General features: G+C 46.3%; 1 long non-coding RNA gene across 1 annotated transcript; it reads left to right on the top strand.

Annotated features, from left to right (window-relative positions):
* Positions 1–3,408: 3,408 nt before the first annotated feature.
* LOC135051043 (uncharacterized) lies at positions 3,409–6,052 on the top strand. The gene is made up of 3 exons (XR_010242008.1): positions 3,409–3,929; positions 4,570–5,043; positions 5,923–6,052. It is a non-coding gene; the product is annotated as an uncharacterized LOC135051043 (long non-coding RNA).
* The last annotated feature ends 17,789 nt before the right edge of the window (positions 6,053–23,841 follow it).

Genomic DNA, 23,841 nt, shown 5'->3' on the forward strand with positions numbered 1-23,841 from the left:
CTCTCCTTTCCCCCTCCTGTGGATCATATGTAAGCATAATGTTCATTTTTAGAGGTACCCCTTTGGATTCTACTGGACAAGTGGACGTGTTCGGCGTGGGATGCAGGTAAGTAATCTCTCTAATTTTTACAGGTATCGGCCCTATTGGATTCTACTGGACAAGTGGACGTGACCGGCGTGGGATGTAGGTAAGTATGTGTGAGTGTGTACGTGTGTATTAATAAAATTTTACTGTCACGGTGTGTGTGTTTGTGTTTTTATTTGGGTATTTTTTTTGTTGTAGAACTACAGGTACCAGCGAGCCCGTTATTTCCCCGCCTGCTGGTACTTGAGGTTCTCCAAGTACCAGCAAGCGGGGGAGGCTTGCTGGCCCTTGTAGTTCCACAACAAAAAACAATATTCTTTTTTTACACACATGGCTATCAGCCTGGCACCCACCGCCCAGGGGTGCTGGGGACAGCCTCGGGCTTCACCCCTGGCCCTTGGGTGCCTGGAGGGGGGGGACCCCTTGATTTAAGGGGTCCCCACTCCTCCAGGGAACCCCGGCCATAGGTGACTAGTTGGGGGGGTAATGCCACGGCCGCAGGGACCTACATAAATGTGTCCCCCGGCTGTGGCATTATGTCCCTGGCTAGTGGAGCCCGGTGCTGGTTTTAAAAATACGGGGGACCCCTACATCTTTTGTCCCCCGTATTTTTGGAACCAGTACCGGACTAAGAGCCCGGTGCTGGTTGTCTAAATACGGGGAACCCCTGTCCAATTTTTACCCCAGTATTTAAACAACCAGGACTGGCTCAAAGAGCCAGAGGCTGGTTATAATTAGGAGGGGGGCCCCACGCATTTTTTTTTTTAACCCATTCAGACCCTTCTCCATTAAGTTAATGGAAGCCCTGGACAACAAAATTGCATTCATGTCCTCCTCCCACTCCCTTCCCAGTCCCAAACACTAATTTTATTTATTTTTTCTATAAAAATGTACACTATAAAAATGTACACTACACTACAAGTACACTACACTACAAGTATGATGAGCAGGCAGCGGGCATTGGCGGCATCGGACTGAGATAGAAATTAGTGGCGGAGGGCTGAGTCAGTTGATTGTGGGCGAGTTTGTAAGCCTTTGGCGGTGGCAGCGGGTAACGGCTCAGAGGCAGTAGCGGGCATTGGCTCGGCGGTGGTAGGGGTCATTGGCAGGATTCGGCGGACATTATGGCTGCAGTGCCTCACCAGCCACTGACCTCACCGCACGCCACTGGTTTTAGGGTGCTCCACCTCACTGGTGGCGACCTCATGTATTCAATTTTGAGTTAAAGATACTCCCGCACCGGGATTTCAATAGTAAGTCACTGAGTAAAGAATCTGTAAACATCATGCTAAATATTGCTACATTTGTAACCTTACATTGATATCACTGGCAAAATATCCAGTGGTCATTTAAGGAATACCAATATAAATTGTTAAATCACAGATATTGCATTAATTCACAGAATAAAGACAGCGTACTAGCATTTTATTCTATTTTAAACATCCTTATTCACAAAAATATATTTCTTTTTTCTACATTCTGTCCTTAATTTTATATTTCACTCTACATGACCCCTTCAAAAAAAAAGGGACATATGATCCATCATATGTGATGATAATAAAGATAATCACAACATATATGGGTATTGGAACTTCTTTATTTTATAAGTTTATGAATAAAATATCAAACATCCTTTTTGAAGAATTAATTTTCTTGTGGAAAGGAAAGAGTGCTGCTATTAAAAGTTGATTTTATTTTCTCTCTTTAAAATTTGTAGACCTCATGTATTCACCGGAAATAGTAAGTAAGTAAATGGTTAGTCCTGTGTGCAATCCTTCACAATATTGCTATAAAGAGTCATGTGGCATTGGCCCAACAAGAAATATTGGCCCCAGAGGATGAGGAGCCAGGGGTTGGCCATATCTGGGGCAGCGGCTGAGAGCCTGAACGCGGACATGCAATGCGCAACAGATTAGTTGCCCGATATTTTAGGTATGTTTGAGTTATGATCAGGTCAGAATTTTGAGGCAATTAGCACATAATATTTTTAAAAAGTGTTATGCTTTTAATAAAAAAAATAAAACTATAAATAAACCTGTTTTTGTGAGTACAAATTAACATACAAAATAAAAACCCCAAACACATTATTAGTGCAGGAGCCTTAAAAATATGGATAAAGCAAACAATGATTGTTGTACCAACAAACTAAAAAATGCATTTTAAATTATAAATGTAGCATGACATGTGTTCTCCTACAACAACATTACAGTTGAAGTAGTGAATTGTAGTTACCATAGATGTATTTGCATAGATCAATGTTGAAATGTGATTTTGATACATTTTCCTTCACTATTTATGGAAAATTATGATGCTACATATGTGTAGTTTGTTATCCTTAGGACCCATAAAATCATGGCTATTTCTTTAAAAAAAAAAAAAAAAAAAACGACCTTAACTCGTTGTTTTTTTTTCTTTCATATAATAAATCCGCAATTTACACCTGCAATGTTTAGTTAATAGAGGTTGCAAGAAGATTGATAAATATTTTGCAATCTCACCGGTTAAAGTAGCATACCATCACAATTGCATTCGCAACTGCAAACCCATACACATAATGTTAATGTCCATTAATAGCAATAAAGCTTATTTGTATTTATGTGCATCACAGCTGTCAACCAATCAACAGCAGGCATACTATATAAATATTAGCAAAAATGATTAATATGCCATTGGCACCATGCGAGCTGACGCATTCAGCATCAGAGAGCTGCACATCCTGACTGTCATCATGGACCAACGCTGTCAGGTTTCTGGTTTTATCTGTTCCCAGAGGGGGCACTAGTGGGTCAGGGCTGGTGCGGTGTATAAAATAAGGAGGCTTGATAAAAGTCCTGCGCATAAGCAAGCACTGGTGTTTATTGTGTCACAGAGGTCACAGAGTAGTTGGAAACAGATGGGATGATATACAATGGATAGTTACTTGGAAGCCAATAATAACAGAAACTGAAGCATGGATAATAACTTGTACAACTGATAGTAGTAATAATGAACAGTAACTGAGTCCAAAGGAAATGTTTATTCAAAAGTCACAGGTAACAGAAATAGGTAATAATAATAACTTGAATAGCTGGAAGCAAAACAGTACTGTAGTAATAATTGAAGAAAAGCAGAACTCCGGTATTTTGTAAATGCACACAGTTTCTAACATAGAAATACTTTGGCCTTGCACGGCCCAGTCAGGAGACAGTCCTACTCAGCAAGAGTGTTAAATGCTGGATATAATGCACAGGATGAAATGCTGTTAATTAGGTGCACAGGTTTAGCAGAGAGTAACACCTGAGGAAAATCTCTTACTGCAGATGGAAGTAGTGATCTGTGGCTGGAGTTTGAAGCAGGCTGGAATCTGAAGCAGGCTGAAGGAATGAAGACTGAAGACTTGAACAATGAAAGGTACAACAGGGGATCCACTTGGAGACAGGAACACGGGAACCAGGAGCACTAGTACACCGAGTGTGACTTGTCCAAGGCGATGAGACTGAGCCAGGAACTGGAGTTTATACCCCGTGGTCTGTGATGATTGGATGTTGCATCTCTGTGAGAACACACCCCGCTGGCCTGGATTGGGTGTTCAGATCAGCTGTGAGTTAGCTGAAGCTAATGATTCATCAGGAGAGTAATTCTGCAATGCACTGCTGATTGCTGGCTGGGCTCAGTAGTGCACCGGGAGTAAATACTGTTAACTAGAAGCACTGTGTACTCCAGGCTGCAGGAGACTGAAGACTGGAACTGGAACTGAACTGAACTGGACTGGAACGGAACTGCTGGGACCTGTAGTTCCACAGGTTCAATTCACAGGGGATACTCTGAAGACAGAGGACTGAAGCCAGGAGACGCCTGTTCACAGGTAGTGATGCGATGGAGAATGCAGATTCCTGACAACCGCATAGGCAGCACGGGACTATATATCTCAAACGCCCGTGAGCGTGCGGCCTGCGCAGAGGCCGCACACAGACTGTGTGTGAGGGTCTGCTTCAGGCAGACCATCGTCCAATTAGAGCAGCGGTGGTCGGACATCCGCCACAGACAGCTGCGTTTGCTGGCGCAACCACACCAGCAAATACAGCTACATAAGTAATGCATGCTGTAGCATTACTGTGGATTTGTGTGCGTATGAGTGTGTGTTGTTTGCTGTTAAACGGATAGTAATATTTGCATCCATAAGTGTGTGTATGTTGTTTAGCCTGTAGATAGTGATAATGTATGTAGGTATGCATGGATGTTTGTATGCATGTATACAGTATGTGTGGGTTGTCTGTTTACTAATTTACAAACAGTGGATCTGACTTACGTACATGTTATATTATTTGTAGTTTATAAAAGATTTTTTTTTTATAAAAACCATAAAAATATGGATAAATATAACGTGTATTAAATGGTAAAACACATAAAAAAGGATATTTATTTTGTGCATTCTAGAGTAGCTAATGTGTATTATAACAAAAAATTACATAAGCTTCAAAATTCAAACTGTGTTCCTCTCTTAGGCAGAGCACAAAGGAGGATTGGGAGGCCACAACCCACACATCAGACCAGTCCCTCCCCCCATCAAATTCCATCCCCCACTCAAGCTCCCTCCCCCCATCAAATTCCCTCACCCCCTCAAGCTCCCTCTCCCCCTCAAACTTCAACCGCCTCTCAACCTCCCTCTACCCTTCAAACTTCAACCCCCTCTCAACCTCCCTCTCCCCTCAAACTTCAACCCCCTCTTAAACCTCTCTCTCCTCCTCAACCTCCATCCGCCACTCAAACTACATCCACCCATGACTTGCCCTCCCCCTCTCAATCTGAACCTCCTTCCCCCATACAATCTCTGTCTGCCTTTCAAGCCCCTCCCCCATCCAACCTCCATCCCTCTTTCAAGACCCTTCCCACATCCAACCTCTATTCCCCTCTAAAGAACAAATGCAGTCAACCACCAATGGAAGAAGAGGAGGATGAGTGGGCGGCTATGGTAGAAAGTAAGCATCATTTTTTACAATTAATTGAATGTACTTTTATTATGTTTGTAAAAACTATACTACAACATGTGTCTTCAACCTATGTCCCTCCAGCTGCTGTGGATCTACACATCCCAGCATTCCCTGCAAGTTTTGCTATTAAGGCATGCTATCACTGAGTCAGGGCATGCTTGGATGTGTAGTTCCATAGCAACTGGAGGGACACAAGTTGAAGACACATTTACTGCAACAGATTACCTTAAAACATTCAATTGTTAGAAAACTGGGTCATAACAGACATAGAAGTAGGAAGGCCCTGCTCCCAAATTTTCTAAATATATGGTATTCTGAATTTAAAACAATTCCAGGAACTATTTCCAGCACTATCACAGTTTCCAAATACATTGAAAAGACATTTCTGATGTCATTGTAATGAAATATAGGATTTTGAAAGTCATGTGTGTTGTTGTGGAATTTATAAGCCTTGTATGAAGGCTAAAATGAAGCCTACAGGACAATCTTATGATGTGTGGGAGGCCATGACATAGGATGGGTAGTGGGCCAACAAACTCCTGCAATTGTGTTTGTGAACAAGTGAGCCGTTAAAATGATAAATGCATAGTGTAGATGGGAGTTGATTGTTTATACTAGATAAAGGGAGAGATATATGTTTATGAAATATGTATGCTAATAATTTTTTGTAGATGTGAGTGTAAGTTTTTATATGTTTAAAATCAGTAGTATATGTGACGAGCAACAGAGTTGATATGCACACAATTAAGTTGTGTGTTTGTAATCAGCTTTGCATTGGCATTCTCAATGGATTGTAGTGATGAGGTTTATCTGAATATGTTATTATGCTTTTCATTTTTATTCTTCGCACTCTTCCCCACTTATTAGAGACCCTGAAGTTTGGGATTGAAACTGGGCCGTCCGAAGAGAGCTACTGGCCATGCAGGCACACATTCTCACCCTGCTGGACGATGTCTAAAATTTGTTAAATTTATTTGATTTTGTTAAATATCATTATAATGGGTTTTTTTATTTGTTGTTTATTATGAAAAGTAAACTTTTAAAATGTAGCTATTGTGTGATGTTTTTTATTAAACATAATGTAATCTATCCTCTGATTTTTAAATATGTGTCTATTTATCTTTTTCATACATTTCATTTATGTGTCTTACCTTTTTTATTGGGGTGGTAACAACACTATTTTAAAATACTAAATATTTTTATATATAGTATTTTCAAATGGTATTGAGTGTATTGTGCAAATAGGACATCAAACATATTTTGAGGATATGTTTGTTGCCTTAATTGCTGAATGTCATTGAGCAATTAGGTTGTCAAATTCTTCAATTTGCAGTGTTTGATCACTTAATTGTTCAATAACATTTTGAATCCTTACGGTGATTGGTTCAATAAACTTTTGTTTAAAAAAAAAACATTCTGCGATTGTTTGCAAACTAGTGAATGCAACGCACATGTACGACAGCTCCATAATGCAGGCGGTGCATTTCGCAACCTTGCGAACACATCGCTCCTATGCGAAGCAAAATAGTAAACACCTCTTTTGTGCACTGCTGCACATTTTGTGCATTTGTACTTGATAGGCGTGTTATTCTTTCTGTTCGCATGCGTGCATTCTATTTGCACACTTGCATACGCTGCATTCGTGCGCATAGAACAGCGATCATGTCAGAATTAGGCCCAATATCCGCATAGGAGGCTAAGGTCTGTGTGTCCCCCTCAAGGACAGGCAACTGCAGCATATGGGAGGGAGAGGATGCAGGGGAGCAGACATGCTAAGGAGAGGTAGCAGGGGATGTGAAATGCAAAATCTCAGGAGCCGTGGCCGCCATCTTGGATTGACGCTGCTCAGCTTCCCGATGCTGGCGCTGCTGTCTAGATGGCATTAAATGAGGAAAGAATTTTTCCATAAGGTGGGAGGGCCCTTCTCTTTTGGACAAATTAAACAATAAGTTCTTTTTTTTATAGTTTGATTCTGTACTACAGCTCCTTTGCCACCAGCCCTCTCTCCTGTTTTTTTTCAGGGGTCTTACACTGTGCACAGGTGCATGACCCTTAAGGGGGTTTACCAGAGCTGGATGGTAATTCATTTTCAGGTTCAGTTTGCGATGATGGACTCCCGTTCAAAGTGTCAGTGCTGTTATCAGGTGTGGCAGATATGTCACCATCTTGATAACCGATGATGTTTAGTGGAGATCCCTGGGTTGTTTACCCATGGGTAAACTTTTCCCTTATGGTAAACCCTCTGTACTATAATGAGCTTGTCCCTTTTAAACTTAAGGAGGTCCCAGCGATGCTCCTCAACCTGTACATTTAATGTGGCCATCCAATCCATCTCCAGATCATTCTTTAGGATGTCTAAATTGGCATTTTCAAAGGATTCAATATTATCCTTAATCTTAGTGAGCTCCCGATTGGCTTCCTCAATCACTAGCACTAAGAAGCTACATTTATTTCAAATCGCCACCCACTTGCGGCAAAAATCTACGTTATACATTCCTACAGTAGGAGTGTTCTTAATGCGAAAGCCTCTGGGAATTAACTTCTTTCGGAAATAATCACTCAAAATTATCCCATGTAAGAGATAGTCAATTTCTTTCCTTTTTAGTTTTATCAATTAAAAGAAAAATGTTGTCAGTACATACAAACAAAACAAGGAACATAAGGGGTAATTCAGAGTTGATCGCAGCAGGAAATTTGTTAGCAGTTGGGCAAAACCATGTGCACTGCAGGGGGGGGGGGGGCAGATATAACATTTGCAGAGAGAGTTAGATTTGGGTGGATTATATTGTTTCTGTGCAGGGTAAATACTGGCTGCTTTATTTTTACACTGCAATTTAGATTTCAATTTGAACACACCCCACCCAAATCTAACTCTCTCTGCACATGTTACACCTGACCCACCTGCAGCGCACATGATTTTGCCCAACTGCTAACAAATGTTCTACTGCGATCAACTCTGAATTAGGCCCATAGTCCAACCTTATCTAACCATACAAATGAATGTGCACCATCAGGACCACCACCATGCCCTGTGTCCACGCCATCGGGGGCCGATGACGTCAGGGAGCCGTGACCATGGGAACCCACCGGGAGTGTACAGCAGAGCTATAACAAAAAAACAATATAGCGTGTGAACATGTAAAATAACCAGTAGATGGCAGCAGATAGACGAAACTAGTACGGCAAACCACCACACATAAATCAGATGATGGTATAATCAAATGAATAATGTAAACAAGCAATAATGTGCTAAATGTGGGTAAATACTTGAATAATTAGTAGTACAGATGCCATTACAACCTGCTGGGAATAGGAAATAATGGCACTATACTTGGGATAATGACTAGAGCAAGGAATTACATAGTTTATAATAAATATTACAAAAAAAATAAAAAGATACATATTATATATATATATATATATATATATATATATATATATATATACATATACAGATAGATAGATAGATTGATTTATAGATAGATAGATAGATAGATAGATAGATAGATAGATAGATAGATATCAGGAACGTACAGTCAGGGGAGGCAGTGCCTCCCCTGTCATTACTGATTAAAATAATACAAAGATATTTATGACACATATTATGTGTCATAAATATCTCCTTTATATTAATCTAATCTCAGCGTCATTTTTAAAATTCAAGATCGCAGCCGCGAGCCAATCACGGCTCGCCGCATCATTGCTCCGCCCCCTCCGGCTGACTTATAGAAGTCACTGTGAGGCAACGGCGACAGTATGATGGCGGAGGAGGAGCAGTGAAGAGCTCCTGAAGATAGAAGACACCGTGGAAGTCTGCAAAAGAGCTTCACAGCTGCCGCCCACCAGGTGAAGACGCCGGAAGCCCTGGGGAGGTGGAGGCCATGCAAAAGAGCTTAAAGGCCGCTGCCTCCCAGATGAAGACGCCGGTAGCCCTGGGAAGATGGCGGCCGCCTCCCAGGTTAAGACACTGGAGGAAGACGCCGGAAGCCCTGGGAAGGCGGCGGCCATTCAAAAAAGCTTAAAGGCCGCCTCCTCCAGGTGAAGACCCTGACTAATAAAACTTTTTTTTTAAACGTGTGGTGTTTTATTTTAATATTTTCTTTACAGGCGGACTACAGGTACCAGCGGGCCCTTTATGTCCGGGCATGCTGGCACTTGTGGTTCTCCAAGTGCCGGCATGCTGGGGCAGGCTTGCTGGGACCTGTAGGACACCTGTAAAGAACAATATTATCATAGCATGAACCCCGCACCCACTGCTACCAGGGGTGCGGAGCAAAGCAATGGGCTATCAGCCCAGTGCTGGTTGTTGGTCGGGAGGAGGGACCCCATTTTTATTTTTTGGTGGACCCACTTTCCAAGGAATTCCAGCCCTGGGGTGACTGGCTTAGGGGGCTGATTAATGTTATGGCAAGGGGACCCCACACTGACTTTCTCCCCTGCTATGGCATTACCCCCTTTGGCTGGTTCTACCTGGTGCTGGTTTTAGTGAAGTATGGGGGACTACACTTTTTTTCCCCCCTCTATGGTGGGGTCGGTTTGATTAGCTGCCAGAGCCTCCCCAGCCACTGAGCTCACCGCACGTCACTGATATATATACACACACACACACACACTGCATATACAAGGTATAGAAGGAAGCCTACTATCATGTATAGATTACACATCAGTGTAGTGATGGAAACAATACAAATCTATGCAAATCAAAAATAATATGTAAACTACTGTCATAGGAAGCATCCAAGATTGTTCGATTCATTTAAGCACTGGGGTGCTACAGTACGTAGTTCGAAGATCCAACGGGCCTCCCTTTGTAATAAACGGGTGTCACGATCCCCCCCTCAGATGTTATTGGGGACATGATCTATGAAATCTTATGCGCATACTGGCTAACGAGTGTCTGGCTTCTCGGACGTGGCGGGCGCCAGGCTGTACCTTCTAATGCTGCACGAATTACCTGCGGGTGGAGTGCCATCCTCTCACAAAATTGTCTAATATTTTTGCCAATGTATAATTAGCCACAAGGGCATTTTATGTAGTAGATTACAAAAGAACTTTGGCAGGATACCACATGCTTAATTTTAATCTTAGCACCTGAATGAGGATGAGCAAATGTCGGTCCGCACTCAATATACCTGCATGTGGTGCAACCTAGACATTTATAACATCCAGGTTGGTGAGATAGGAAATATGATGGACGAACCAAATTCAAACCTGAAATGCCATTATGAATCAAGATGTCACGCAGGTTTGTACTTCTTCTGTAGCTCTGCATCAGTTTGGAATTCTTTAAATTCTTAAGATCTATTCTGTTCTGTGTGCTGTAATAATAAAAGGGTGTTGTCCTGTGAAATGGAGAACAAAAATTTGGAGGAAAAAATAGTGAAAGATCAGGAACCACTTCCAGTTCCTAGTACTAGTGCTGAAGCTGCTGCTATCACCAGTCATGACATTGACGATGCAATTCCATCAACGTGGTTTGCTAAGGCAGATGCACAATGTCATAGAGGGCATGTAAAATTCAAAAAGCAAAAATTAATAACCAAAATAGAAATTATCTGATGACAATCGTAAAAATTGGCAATATGCCATTCACGACATGAAGCGGAAAGGAAAGGCTAAGGCCTTGGTCTATGTTCATGACTGGTGGTTCAACTTCTCATTAAGATGGAAGTCCTCCTCCCTCTCAAAAAAATAAAGCTTGTTAAAGCACAGGAAAAAACAACTGTGCGTTCAGACCCAGAGATATCACAAATCCCCAAGGAGAGTCTAAGTGTGTCCGCGGTTGCGATGTCTAGGTCTGACCTTCCCAAGACTGTATGGGAATAGGAGGCTCCTACCAGCATTTGCACGCCCTCTGTAAGTGCTGGGAGGAGCACCGCCAGTCCAGTTGCTGATATTGAGCATGTCACTGTAAAAGTACACCAGGATGAGGAGGATATTGGTGTAGTTAACAATGAGGATTCTGATGGTGATGTGGTTTGTTTGAATAAGGCACCAGTGGAAACAGTTGTTGTCCATGGGATGAAAAAGCCCAATGTCATGCCTGTGCAAAATACAAAAAAAATCCACCTCTTCGGTGTGGAATTATTTCTCCACAAATCCAGACAACAGGTGTTAAGCCATCTATTGCCTTTGTCAATCCATAATAAGTATGGGCAAGGATATTAACCACCTAGGAACATCCTCCCTTATACATCACCTGCAGTGCATTCATCATAAGTCATTGTCAAGTTCAGAAACTTTGGGTAAGAGCGTAAACAGTCCAGTAACACCTTAATCCATTTTTCCTGTTGTATCCAAGCTCCTGCAAGCCACACCACCAACTCCCTCATCGTCAATTTTCCCCTCAGTCAGGATCGGAAGTAGTCCTGTAGGCCATGTCACTGGCATGACTGAGGAGTCCTCTCCTATTTGGGATTCCTCCAGAGGATCCATGAGTGCTACGCCTACTGCAGCCGCTGCTGTTGCTGCTGGGAGTCGATCGTCATCCCAAAAAGAAAGTGAGAAGATCACTTGTACTACTAAGCAATTGACTGTCCAACAATCCTTTGCGCGGAAGATGAAATATGACAGCAGTCACCCTGTTGCAAAGCAGATTACTGAGGCCATAACAACTATGCTGGTGTTAGACGTGCATCCAGTATCTGCCATTAGTGCAGTGGGATTTAGACAGTTGATGGACATACTGTGTCCCCAGAACCAAGTCCCTTCTAGATTCCACTTCACTAGGCAAGCGATTCCCGGACTGTACAAGGACATTAAGAAAAGTGTCCTCAGTGTCCTCAAAAATGCAGTGGTCCCCACTGTCCACTTAACCACGGACATGTGGACAAGTGGAGCAGGGCAAACTAAGGACTGACAGCCCACTGGGTAGATGTATTGCAACAACAGCAGCTGCACCAGCAGGAGCATCTCACAAACGCCAACTCATTCCTAGGCAGGCTACGCTGTGTATCACCAGTTTCTGTAAGAGGCACACTGCCGAGAACTTCTTACAGAAAATGAGGGACATCATCGCACAATGGCTTACCCCACTTAGACTCTCCTGGGGTTTTGTGATATCTGACAACACCACCAATATTGTGCGAGAATGACATCTGGGCAAATTCCAGCATGTCAAATGTTTTGCTCACACAGTTAATTTGGTGGTGCAGAATTTTTTGAAAAATGACAGGAGCGTGCAAGAGATACTGTTGGTGGGCCGAAAAATTGCGGACCACTTTCAACATTTAGCGGCTGTGTGCCGAAGACTGGAATGCCAGCAAACACTCTTGAACCTGCCCTGCCGTCACCTGAAGCAAGAGGCAGTAACGAGGTGGAATTCAACCCTCTATATGCTTCAGAGGATGGAGGAGCAGTAAAAGGCCATTCAAGCCTATACATCCACCTATGACATAAACAAAGGAGGGGGAATGCACCTGACTCAAGTGCAAAGGAGAATGATTTCTGTGTTGTGCAAGGTTCTCCAACCCTTCGAACTTGCCACACGTGAAGTCAGTTCCGACACTGCCAGCTTGAGTCAGGTCATTCCTCTCACCAGGCTTTTGCAGAAGCAGCTGGATAAATTAAAGGAGTAGCTATTCTGCTAAGTATGTGGGACTTGTGGATGGAGCCCTTCATTCGCTTTGCCAGGATTCAAGGGTGGTCAATCTGTTGAAATCAGATCACTACATTTTGACCACTGTGCTCGATCCTAGGGTTAAAGCTTACGTTGTATCTCTCTTTCCAGGGGACACAAGCCTGCAGAGGTGCGAAGACCTGCTGGTGAGAAAATTGTCAGCTCAAGCGGAACGTGACCTGTCAACAGCTCCTCCTTGATTTTCTCCCACAACTGGGGCTGTGAGGAAAAAATAATAATTCCTAGCCAACCTGCTGGTGGTGACGCAGAGCAGTCAGGAGCAAGTTTTGACATCTGTTCCGGACTGAAGGAGCTGACATCAATTACTGACATGTCTACTGTCACTGCATATGATGCTGTCACCGTTAAAAGAATGGTGGAGGATTACATGGGTGACAGCTTCCAAGTAGGCATGTCAGTCGGTATGCATACTGGCAGGAAAAAGAGGCAATTTGGAGGCCCTTGCACAAACTGGCTTTATTTTACCTAAGTAGCCCTGCCTCCAGTGTGTACTCTGAAAGAGTGTTTAGTCATACCTCCCAACTGTCCCGATTCCAGTGGGATAGTCCTGCTATTTGGACATTGTCCCGCTGTGCCTCACGTGGGCAACAATGTCCCGCGGGTGCGGGGGCAGTTGGGAGATACTTTGGTAACCCGCTGCTCTGCTTGGCAAAGCAGCGAGTGATCTCTGAATCGTGCGCACGCCATCCACTCAGTCCTGGGAGTGGAGCAGGGGGCTGCCCCGCTGCTCAGGGAGCACTGGGCATGCCCCCAAAATGCTGGAAAATGGGTCCTTGGTGCGCAGCCACGCCCACTCAATCAAGGCCATGCCCCTCCAATCCAAAGCCACGCCCCTTTTTGGGACGCAAACTGCTACGCCACGCGACTGTCCCGACCTAGTAGGATTCAAAGTTGGGAGGTATGGTTTAGTGCAGCCGGTAACCTTGTCAGTGATCGGCGTAGGAGGTTACGTCCACAAAATCTGGAGAAGATGATGTTCATCAAAATGAATTATAAATTCCTCCAGGAAGACCTTTACCAGCAATTGCCTCTAGAAAGTAAACAGGGACCTGTGATGGTGGATTCCAGCAGGAATACTCTGTGAGGATGTAAACACTGAAGGGACTGAGGAATTGGAGGATGAGAATTAGGAGGACATCTTGCCTCTGTAGAGCCAGTTTGTACAAGGAGAAATTAATTGCTTCTTTTTGGTGGGGGCCCAAACAAACCAATAATTTCAGCCAGTGTTATGTGGCAGACCCTGTCGCTGAAATGATTGGTTTGTTAAAGTGTGTATGTCCTGTTTACTGTATACAACATAAGGGTGAGTGGGGGGTGTAGTATGGTATGCCGGCGCTCGGGCTCCCGGCGACCAGCATACCAGCGCCGGGAGCCCGACCGCCGGCATACCGACAGCGTGGCGAGCTATTTTATTCTCCCTCCATGGGGGTCGTGGACCCCCACGAGGGAGAACAGCTGTCGGTATGCCGGGTGTCGGGATTCCGGCGGCGGTATACTGTGCGCCGGGTTCCCGACATTCGGCATACTGAAGACCACCCTGAGTGGGAAGGACAATTCCATCTTGCACTTCTTTTTATTCTTTGCATTATGTGCTCTTTGGGGCCTAGTTTTTAAAACTGCCATCCTGTCTTCCACTACAGTGTCACTCCTAGATGGGCCACGTGTTTGTGCTGCCCACTTATATCGCTTAGCTTAGTCATCCAGCTACCTCGGTGCATCCTTTTGACCTAAAAACAATGGGGGTCATTTCAAGTTGATCGTAGCCCTGCAAAATTTTGCAGGGCTACGATCATGACAACAGACATGCAGGAGGACGCTTAGTACAGGGCTATCCCGTCCCGCATGTCAGTCGATGCTTTTGCACTTTAGGAGTAGCTCCCGGCAAGCGCAGCTTTAACGTGCTGGCCGGGAGCTACTCGTCGCTCCCCGGCCCGCAGCGGCTGCGTGACGTCACACAGCCGCTGCGGCCAATATTGTGAGGTGTTCAGAATAGACTGGAAATGAGTGGAAAAGAATGACCTTATCTTGCACTATTCAGAAATGATAGCTGCACCTGTAAAAAGACCCTCTTTTAGTTTGAGTCCAAATACATAACATCCAACACAAAAACAGATTTAGAGGGCGCTATAGATGTGATGATAATTCAGTGCATCCGGAAAGTATTCACAGCGCTTCACTTTTTCCACATTTTATGTTACAGCCTTATTCGAAAATGGAATAAATTCATTTTATCCCTCAAATTTCTACACACAATACCCCATAATGACAACGTGAAAAAAGATTTTTGCAAATTTATTAAAAATAAAAAATTAAGAAATCACATGTACATAAGTGTTCACAGCCTTTGCTCAATACTTCGTTGATGCACCTTTGGCAGCCGTTACAGCCTCAAGTCTTTTTGAATATGATGCCACAAGCTTGGCTCACCTATCTTTGGGCAGTTTCGCCCATTCCTCTTTGCAGCACCTCTTAAACTCCATCAGGTTGGATGGGAAGTGTCGGTGCACAGCCATTTTCAGATCTTTCCAGAGATCGGATTTAAGTCTGGGCTCTGGCTGGGCCACTCAAGGATATTCACAGAGTTGTCCTGAAGCCACTCCTTTGATATCTTGACTGTGTGCTTAGGGTCATTGTCCTGCTGAAAGATGAACCGTTGCCCCAGGCTGAGGAAAAGAGCGCTCTAGAGCAGGTTTTCATCCAGGATGTCTCTGTACATTGCTGCATTCTTTTTTCCCACATTCCATGCTTCACTGTAGGGATGGTATTGGCCTGGTGAAGAGCGGTGCCTGGTTTCCTCCAAACATGACGCGTGGAATTCACGCCAAAGAGTTCAATCTTTGTCGCATCAGACCAGAGAATTTTGTTTCTCATCCTACAGGTGCATTTTGGCAAAATCCAGACAGGCTGCCATGTGGTTTTTACCAAGGAGTGGCTTCCGTCTGACCACTCTACCATACAGGCCTGATAGGTGTATTGCTGCAAAGATGGTTGTCCTATTGGAAGGTTCATCTCTCTCCACAGAGGAATGCTGTAACTCTGAGAGAGTGACCATCAGGTTCTTGGTCACCTCCCTGACTAAGGCCCTTCTCCCCCGATCGCTCAGTTTAGACGTCCGGCGAGCTCTAGGAAGAGTCCTGATGGTTCCGAACTTCTTCCACTTACGGATGATGGAGGCCACTGTGCTCATTGGGACCCTCAAAGCAGCAGATATTTTTCTGTACCCTTCCCCAGATTTGTGCCTCGAGACAATCCTGTCTCGGCGGTCTACAGACAATTCCTGTGACTTCATGCTTGGTTTGTGCTCAGACATGCACTGTCAAGGGTGGAACCTTATATAGACAGGTGAGTGCCTTTCCAAATCATGTCCAATCAACTGAATTTACCACAGGTGGACTCCAATTAAGTTGTAGTAACATCTCAAGGATGATCAGTGGAAATAGGAAGCACCTGAGCTCAATTTTGAGCTTCATTGCGGTGCGCAGGCGCGTTGTACTCGTACAATGAGCATCGTGGGTTTGCACAGAGTGTAACGAACATTCGAGTCGCACGGCCGAACGCAGGAAGTGTGACATGAAGTGGGCGTTTCTGGGTGTCACTGAGCTCCTGAGGGTGATGATTGTTAGCCGCCCAAGGCGACCGCTCACTCCCGCAGCATGCCGTCACCCCCTTACAGAGCCAGAAGATTCCGGTGGCAAGTGAGTCACCGGCGACCTGACAAGCGGGGACCCGGTGTGAATGGCAACAACAGGGTAGGAGCGCAGTACTAACTGCGCTCCGGAGAGCTCAGCGGTACACAGTACGGCGCAATGAGGGGCGCCCTGAGCGAGTGCAGATACCCTACACTGGTCACTCAAGGCTATCAGGGACCTCGGTAACGCTGCTAGCAAAATCCTCAGGTCAGTATAATCCTTTGAAACTGCGGGAAGAGGCGCCATGTCCAGGGGGCGGAGCTTCTCAGAGCAGACCCAGCCGCATTCAGCGCCTTTTCTCCCTACAGATGCAGCTCCAAAGATGCTGACAGGGAGTGCTGTCCCTCCACACGACTCCAGCTATCCTGTGAGGTACCAGGGGGTTGTAGAAGGGGGGAGGCTGTGTATTACTGTGTAGTCTATTAAGGGTACACAGGCAGCGCCAGTTTGGTTATACTACCTAATTGAGCACTGTGTGTGTGTGCTGGCTCCAAGCTCTGTGTTTCTCTGAAGGTACTTGGGAGGGAAACTGTGTCTGACATTTTCCTGTGTGAGTCAGGGTGTATGTTTTCTCATATAGCTATGTCCAGGGACTCTGTGTCTTATGCTGAGGATGTTTCTTCTCCAGAGGAATCCATTCCATGTACCCAGGAATTAAATGTCTTGTCTCAGATCCTTATTACTGAGCCAGTATGGCTGACTTCTATTAAGGGAATGATCTCTCAGATCTCTACTAGGGTAGCTCATACTGAGACTGAAACTCAGGTTTTAAAGAATTCTATGGCAGTTTGGTCAGGTTTTGTTCCTATTCCTTCTAAATCCCCTAGCATATACCCAAAGAAATGTGCACTTGTCCAGAGTATGCAAGATGACATGGATACCGACTCTGACACGGCAGACGGTGATGGGGATGTGCTGAGGGGACGGCATCCCTGGCAATGGGGGTGCAGCTCATGATTGAGGCCATTAGAGAGATGTGTTAAACATTACTGACAACACCTGAGCAGGTTGAGGAGGCTTACTTCACAGACAATAAGAAAGCCTCGCTAACCTTCCCTGCATCTAAAGAATTAAAAGCTCTATTTGAACAATCCTGGGAAAACCCAAAGAATAAATTTGAGGTCCTCAAGAGGGTTTTGGTTGCTTTTCCCTTCCCAGACTGTCAAAAAGGTGGTTTTACCTGTCCCTGTCTCTACTGCGTTAAAAGAACCGGCTGATCGTAAGACTGACACTACGCTCAAATCCATATACACTGCTTCAGGGGTGGCGTTAAGGCCTACTATTGCCTGTGCATGGATTTCTAAACCTATAGTACAGTGGTCAGACACGTTACTAGAAGACTTAGATACAATGGAAAGAAGTGACATTAAACTGTTTTTATGTAACATACAGGATTCTGCGGGGTTCATGGTGGAGTCCATGAAGGACCTGGGTACGCTGAATGCAAGGATATCTTCCATGTCTGTCTCAGCTCGCAGGGGACTCTGGCTATGCCAATGGTCTGCAGACGCGGAATCCAGGAGAAGTGTGGATAACCTACCCTACACAGGTCAGGCTCTATTTGGGAAAGCGTTGGATACGTGGATTTCCACGGCAACCGCGGGTAAGTCACCTTTTCTTCCATCAGCTTCACCTTCTACGAAGAAACCCTTTTCTTCATCTGCATCGCAGTCCTTTCGGACCGCTAAGACAAAAAAAGTCCAAACCTCCTACCACCTTCTTTAGAGGTGGTCGTGCAAAATCCAAAAAGCTTGCGCCTGCAGGCTCCCAGGACCAAAAGCCTGCTTCTGGTTCCTCAAAATCCTCAGCATGATGGTGGACCACACAGCCTGGGGTACAGGCTGGTGGATGTGAGACTCATACGTTTCAGCCACGTCTGGGTGTCGTCCGGCCTGGATCCCTGGATACAGGATATTGTATCCCAGGGGTACAGACTGGAGTTTTAAGAACTCCCACCTCACCGATTCTTCAAATCAGCCTTGCCAGCTTTACTGACAGACCGGGCTATCCTACAGGAAGCCATCCAAAAATTGGAAAAGTCAGATGTCATTGTTCCAGTTCCACCTCATAAGCAACACGGGTTACTATTCGAACCTTTTCGTGGTACCGAAACCGGATGGTTCGGTCAGACCGATTTTGAACTTGAAATAGTTCAATCCTCATCTGAGGGAGTTCAAGTTCAAAATGGAGTCTCTGATAGCGGTGATCTCAGGTCTGGAGGAGGGAGAGTTTCTGGTATCCCTGGATATCAAGGATGCGTACCTCCACATTCCAATTTGGCCGGTGCACCAGGCTTATCTCAGATTTGCACTGTTAGACAGTCACTATCAGTTCCAGGCACTGCCATTCGGTCTCTCCACAGCGCCGAGGGTGTTCACCAAGGTGATGGCAGAGATGATGGTTCTCCTCCGCAGAAAGGGAGTGAACATAATTCCATATCTGGACGATCTGCTGATAAAGGCATCGACCAGGGAGAAGTTGTTGCAGTCCATTGCTCTCACGACTCGTCTGCTCAGGGACCATGGTTGGATCCTGAACCTTCCAAAGTCCCATTTGGAACCGAGGAGATTGTCTTTCCTGGGGATGATTCTCGACAAGGAAGTGCAGAGGGTTTTTCTATCGGAGGAGAAAGCGTTGGTGATACAAACAATGGTCCGGGATGTCCTGAAGCCAGCCCGGGTATCGGTACATCAGTGCATTCGCCTTCTAGGGAAGATGGTTGCCTCCTATGAGGCTCTAGAGTACGGAAGATTACATGCTCGATCCTTCCAACTGGATCTCCTGGGCAAGTGGTCGGGATCTCATCTACATATGCACCATAGGATACGCCTGTCACCGAAAGCAAGGATTTAATTAATCTGGTGGCTGCAAATGCCTCACCTTTTGGAGGGCCGCAGGTTTGGGATTCAGGACTGGAACCTTCTAACCAAGTCTCCGGGGATGGGGCAAGGAAGTTGATCAAGTCTGAAATCCAGTCTTCTGATAAACATTCTGGAACTAAGAGCCGTATACCACGGTATTCTCCAAGCGGCCCATCTTTTGCAAGATCGAGCCATTCAAGTACAGTCGGACAATGTAACGATGGTGGCCTACATAACCGACAGGGCGGAATGAAGAGCAGAGCTGCGATGTCAGAGGTAACAAGAATCATCCTCTGGGCAGAAAAACACATGTTGGCGCTGTCAGCAATTTTCATTCTGGGAGTGGACAACTGGGAAGCGGACTTCCTCAGCAGACACGATCTCCATCCAGGGGAGTGGGGTCTCCATCCAAAGGTGTTCAAGGAGGTGACAAATCTTTGGGGGGTTCCTCAAATAGACATTATGGCCTCCCGTCTCAACAAGAAGCCTCAGAGGTATTGTTCCAGGTCAAGAGACCCGCAAGCAGTGGCTGCGGACACCCTGGTGACTTCATGGGTGTTCCAGTCAGTGTACGTGTTTCCTCCACTTCCACTCATTCCAAGGATTCTAAAGCTCATAAGGAGAACAAGAGTTCAGGCAATTCTCATTGCTCCAGACTGGCCAAGAAGGGCTTGGTACGTTCTTCTGGGTCTTCTGCTGGAAGATCCGAGGCCTCTTCCTCTTCGGGAGGACCTGCTACAACAGGGGACGTTTCGCTTATCGAGACCTACCACAGCTACGTTTGACGGCATGGAGGTTGAACGCCAGATATTAGCTTGGAAGGGCATTCCGAAAAAGGTTATTCCTACCCTGATACAGGCTAGGAAAGGAGTAACGTCTAAACATTACCATCGCATTTGGAAAAAGTATGTATCTTGGTGTGAATCCAAGAAGTTTCCTACGGTGGAGTTTCAACTGGGACAATTTCTCCTCTTCCTGCAAGCAGGTGTGGATATGGGTCTGAGGTTGGGATCCGTAAAGGTCCAGATTTTGGCCTTATCCATTTTCTTCCAGACACAGCTGGCTTCCCTCCCTGAGGTTCAGGCTTTTTTTTAAAGGGGTTCTGCACATCCAGCCTCCCTTTGTGCTGCCTACGGCACCCTGGGATCTTAACGTGGTATTACAGTTCCTCCAATCGGACTGGTTCGAGCCTCTACAGGAGGTTGAAGTCAAGCTTCTCACGTGGAAAGCTGTCACTTTGTTGGCCTTAGCTTCTGCTAGACGTGTGTCAGAGTTGGGGGCTTTGTCTTGTAAAAGCCCCTACTTGATCTTCCATGAAGATAGAGCTGAGCTCCGGACACATCAGCAGTTCCTTCCAAAGGTTGTGTCGGCTTCTTCCGGTGACCGGGAAGAGGAACCGCTACTGGGTCGCAGTAGAGATGGCCGGATGTAGGTCTTCCTCATACAGGATGAAGACGGTAAGCAGGAAGCACGGAGGAATGCTTGAAGGTCTCCTGGAAAACAAGACTTGTAAAAGTGCTGAGTGCTGAGGTACAGAGGTGCTGGTGATATTGAGGTGCTGAAGACACAGAGGCGCTGAGGCACTGAGGTGCTGAGGCGCTGAGGTGCTGAGGCACTGAGGTGCTGGAGGCACAGAGGTGCTGAGGCACTGAGGTGCTGAGGCGCTGAGGTGCTGGAGGCACAGAGGTGCGTAGAGGCGCTCGGGCGCTGAGGCACGGAGGTGCGTGATGGCGCTCGGGCGCTTGGAGGCACGGAGGTGCGTGTTGGCGCTCGGGCGCTTGGGGGCACGGAGGTGCGTGTTGGCGCTCGGGCGCTTGGAGTCACGGAGGTGCTGGGAGGCACAGAGGTGCGTAGAGGTGCTCGGGCGCTTGGAGGCACGGAGGTGCGTGATGGCGCTCGGGCGCTTGGAGGCACGGAGGTGCGTGATGGCGCTCGGGCGCTTGGAGGCACGGAGGTGCGTGATGGCGCTCGGGCGCTTGGAGGCACGGAGGTGCGTGATGGCGCTCGGGCGCTTGGAGGCACGGAGGTGCTTGGGAACGCTGAGATGCTGGAAACACAGATATGCTTGGAAGCACAGCGGTAACAGGAACAAGGGAGCTCTGGAGATCAAGGTTTCTGACAGGCAGAATTGATGATACACAGGCGCCGGATCTCTGCTCGGCATCTGGCTTTAAACCTCCCGCCTTTGCCTGATTGGCGGAGCGGGCAGATGACGTCAGCCCCGCTCCGCCTACCTAATCCCAGTCAACATGGCGGCGCCCTCGCTCCGGGAAGCCGCCGGAGAGAACCGCTGACGCCGGACCCCCGAGACCGCCGGAGGAGAGAGGCGCCAGGCCATCCAGGACACCCGCAGAGGCAAGCGCGGCCGCCGCTGCCCGCGAGGTGTGACAGGTTCACTATCCAGCATGCGTATTCTACGGCAGGATTGCTGTGTCCAAAGTCTGTTAAGGCCCACTCTACTCATATGGTGGGTTCTTCCAGGGCGGCTGCCCGGGGTGTTTTGGCTTTACAGCTTTGCCGAGCGGCTACTTGGTCTGGGTCAAACACGTTTGCTAAATTCTACAAGTTTGATACTTTGGCCTCTGAGGACCTTAAGTTTGGTCAATCAGTTCTGCAGGAGCCTCCTTGCTCTCCCTACCATACTGGGAGCTTTGGTACATCCCCATGGTACTAATGTGGACCCCAGCATCCTCTAGGACGTAAGGGAAAATAGGATTTTAATTACCTACCGGTAAATCCTTTTCTCGTAGTCCGTAGAGGATGCTGGGCGCCTGCCCAGCACTTCGTTATCCTGCAGTGGTTACTTGGTTCAGTACTGCTTTGTTCTTAGTTAAGTACTGTGTTATTACTTGGTTCAGTAAAGTTATTCAGCTATTGTTGAGTTTTTTCAAGCTAGTTAGCTTGGTTTGCCTAGTTTGTGTGAGCTGGTGTGAATCTCGCCACTATCTGTAAAATCCTTCTCTAAAAGTTGTCCATCTACGCGGGCATAGTTTCTAGACTGAGTCTGGTAGGAGGGGCATAGAGGGAGGAGCCAGCCCACACTATTAAACTCTTAAAGTGCCAATGGCTCCTAGTGGACCTGTCTATACCCCATGGTACTAATGTGGACCCCAGCATCCTCTATGGACTACAAAAAAAAGGATTTACTGGTAGGTAATTAAAATCCTATTTTCTCCAATGCCGCAAGATATATATTTGTGAATCCTTGAAAATTTTCTATATTTCTGCTGAATTTGGCCTAAAGCTACCTCAGATTTCCACACAAGTCCTAGAAGTAGATAAAGAGATCCACATCAAACAAATGAGATAAACAAATTACACATAGAAAGGAAATAACCTAGGTAACACTTAATAATACATAAATAAGACTATATATATATATATATATATATATATATATATGTATATATATATATATATATATAAAATAAATAAATAATATTTATTTTAAAAATAGTAATAATGGGGAGTGGCAGCCATCAGGACGTGCTGTGCAAAACTGGAGCTTTGTCTGATTTCAGCTATTTAATCCATTACCACCTCCCCTACTGCTGCCAATCTCACCCCATCTAGTCCCCTTTCCCTTGCCTTACCTGTTATCCTGCCGGGGATTGAGCTTGCAGACCCGGGAGAGACCTCCTGTCTCTCTGCAGGTTGCGGCCTTCCCCTCCCTTTCAAGTCGGGGCCTTGATTTGGCAATCCATCCCGGAACCATCGGTGGTGTCCCTGACTGGCCACGGGACGCCTGGATCTGCACTCCACCGCTGCTCACTCTCCACCTGGAGCCCGCCTGCTGTGCTGCACGGAGCCGCCCGAGGGTACCGCTGTGTTCGAGACGGGACCTGCCGTCCTCCATCTTGGACTCCCGGCTCTCACCTACTGACGGGGCTCCGTCAATCCTGCTGCCTCCTGCCTCCGCGTGAGTTCTTGTACGGGGACCCGCTGCCCTCTGGCCCCCAGACATCTTGCCCGCTTCCGCTCACGAGTTGCTGGAGATGCCGCCGATGTGCCTATAGGAGAGGAGGTAGGATAGTGGGGCCTGTTCCCTATTTGGGTGACGCACCACAGTGCGGGGATTATTGCGACACAGCTGGGCGACCTCATCTCTAGCCTGCCTCTTCTGCCTTCTACAGGCTCCTGACTGCCCTGCTGAATCTAGAAAGGCAAACACGTGGTTCCTGGGGGCTGCAAACTGCAGCAGCACCTCTCTGATAAACCAGATGCTCTGCTATTTGTGGGTCTATCCCCGTCCTTGCTTGTTGCCCTGATCCCCAGCCTTACCATCTGTGGACCTCCCACATCATACCGGGAGCACTGGAGATTGGGCACAACTTCTTCAGGGTTTTTTTTTGTCTCTTCCAGCTACTTACCTGCTTACATCTGTTTTTGTGAGGCTCTCTGTGCATGGCAAGGTTCTACGGCTGAATGCCCTGTGAAAAGCCTCCATACGCAATGGCTGCCTTTTACTATTACCAATGATCCTTATTCCATGGGTCTCATGCTCTGAAACGGGGCTTTAATACCTCATGGGCCGATCACCCTCCTGCTTATGTAGTAACCACAGCTTACTAGCCAGTGTACAACGTTTGCCGGCCTT

This window comes from Pseudophryne corroboree, chromosome 2 (assembly GCF_028390025.1).
Source record: "Pseudophryne corroboree isolate aPseCor3 chromosome 2, aPseCor3.hap2, whole genome shotgun sequence".
In the NCBI taxonomy this organism is placed as follows: Eukaryota; Metazoa; Chordata; class Amphibia; order Anura; family Myobatrachidae; genus Pseudophryne; species Pseudophryne corroboree.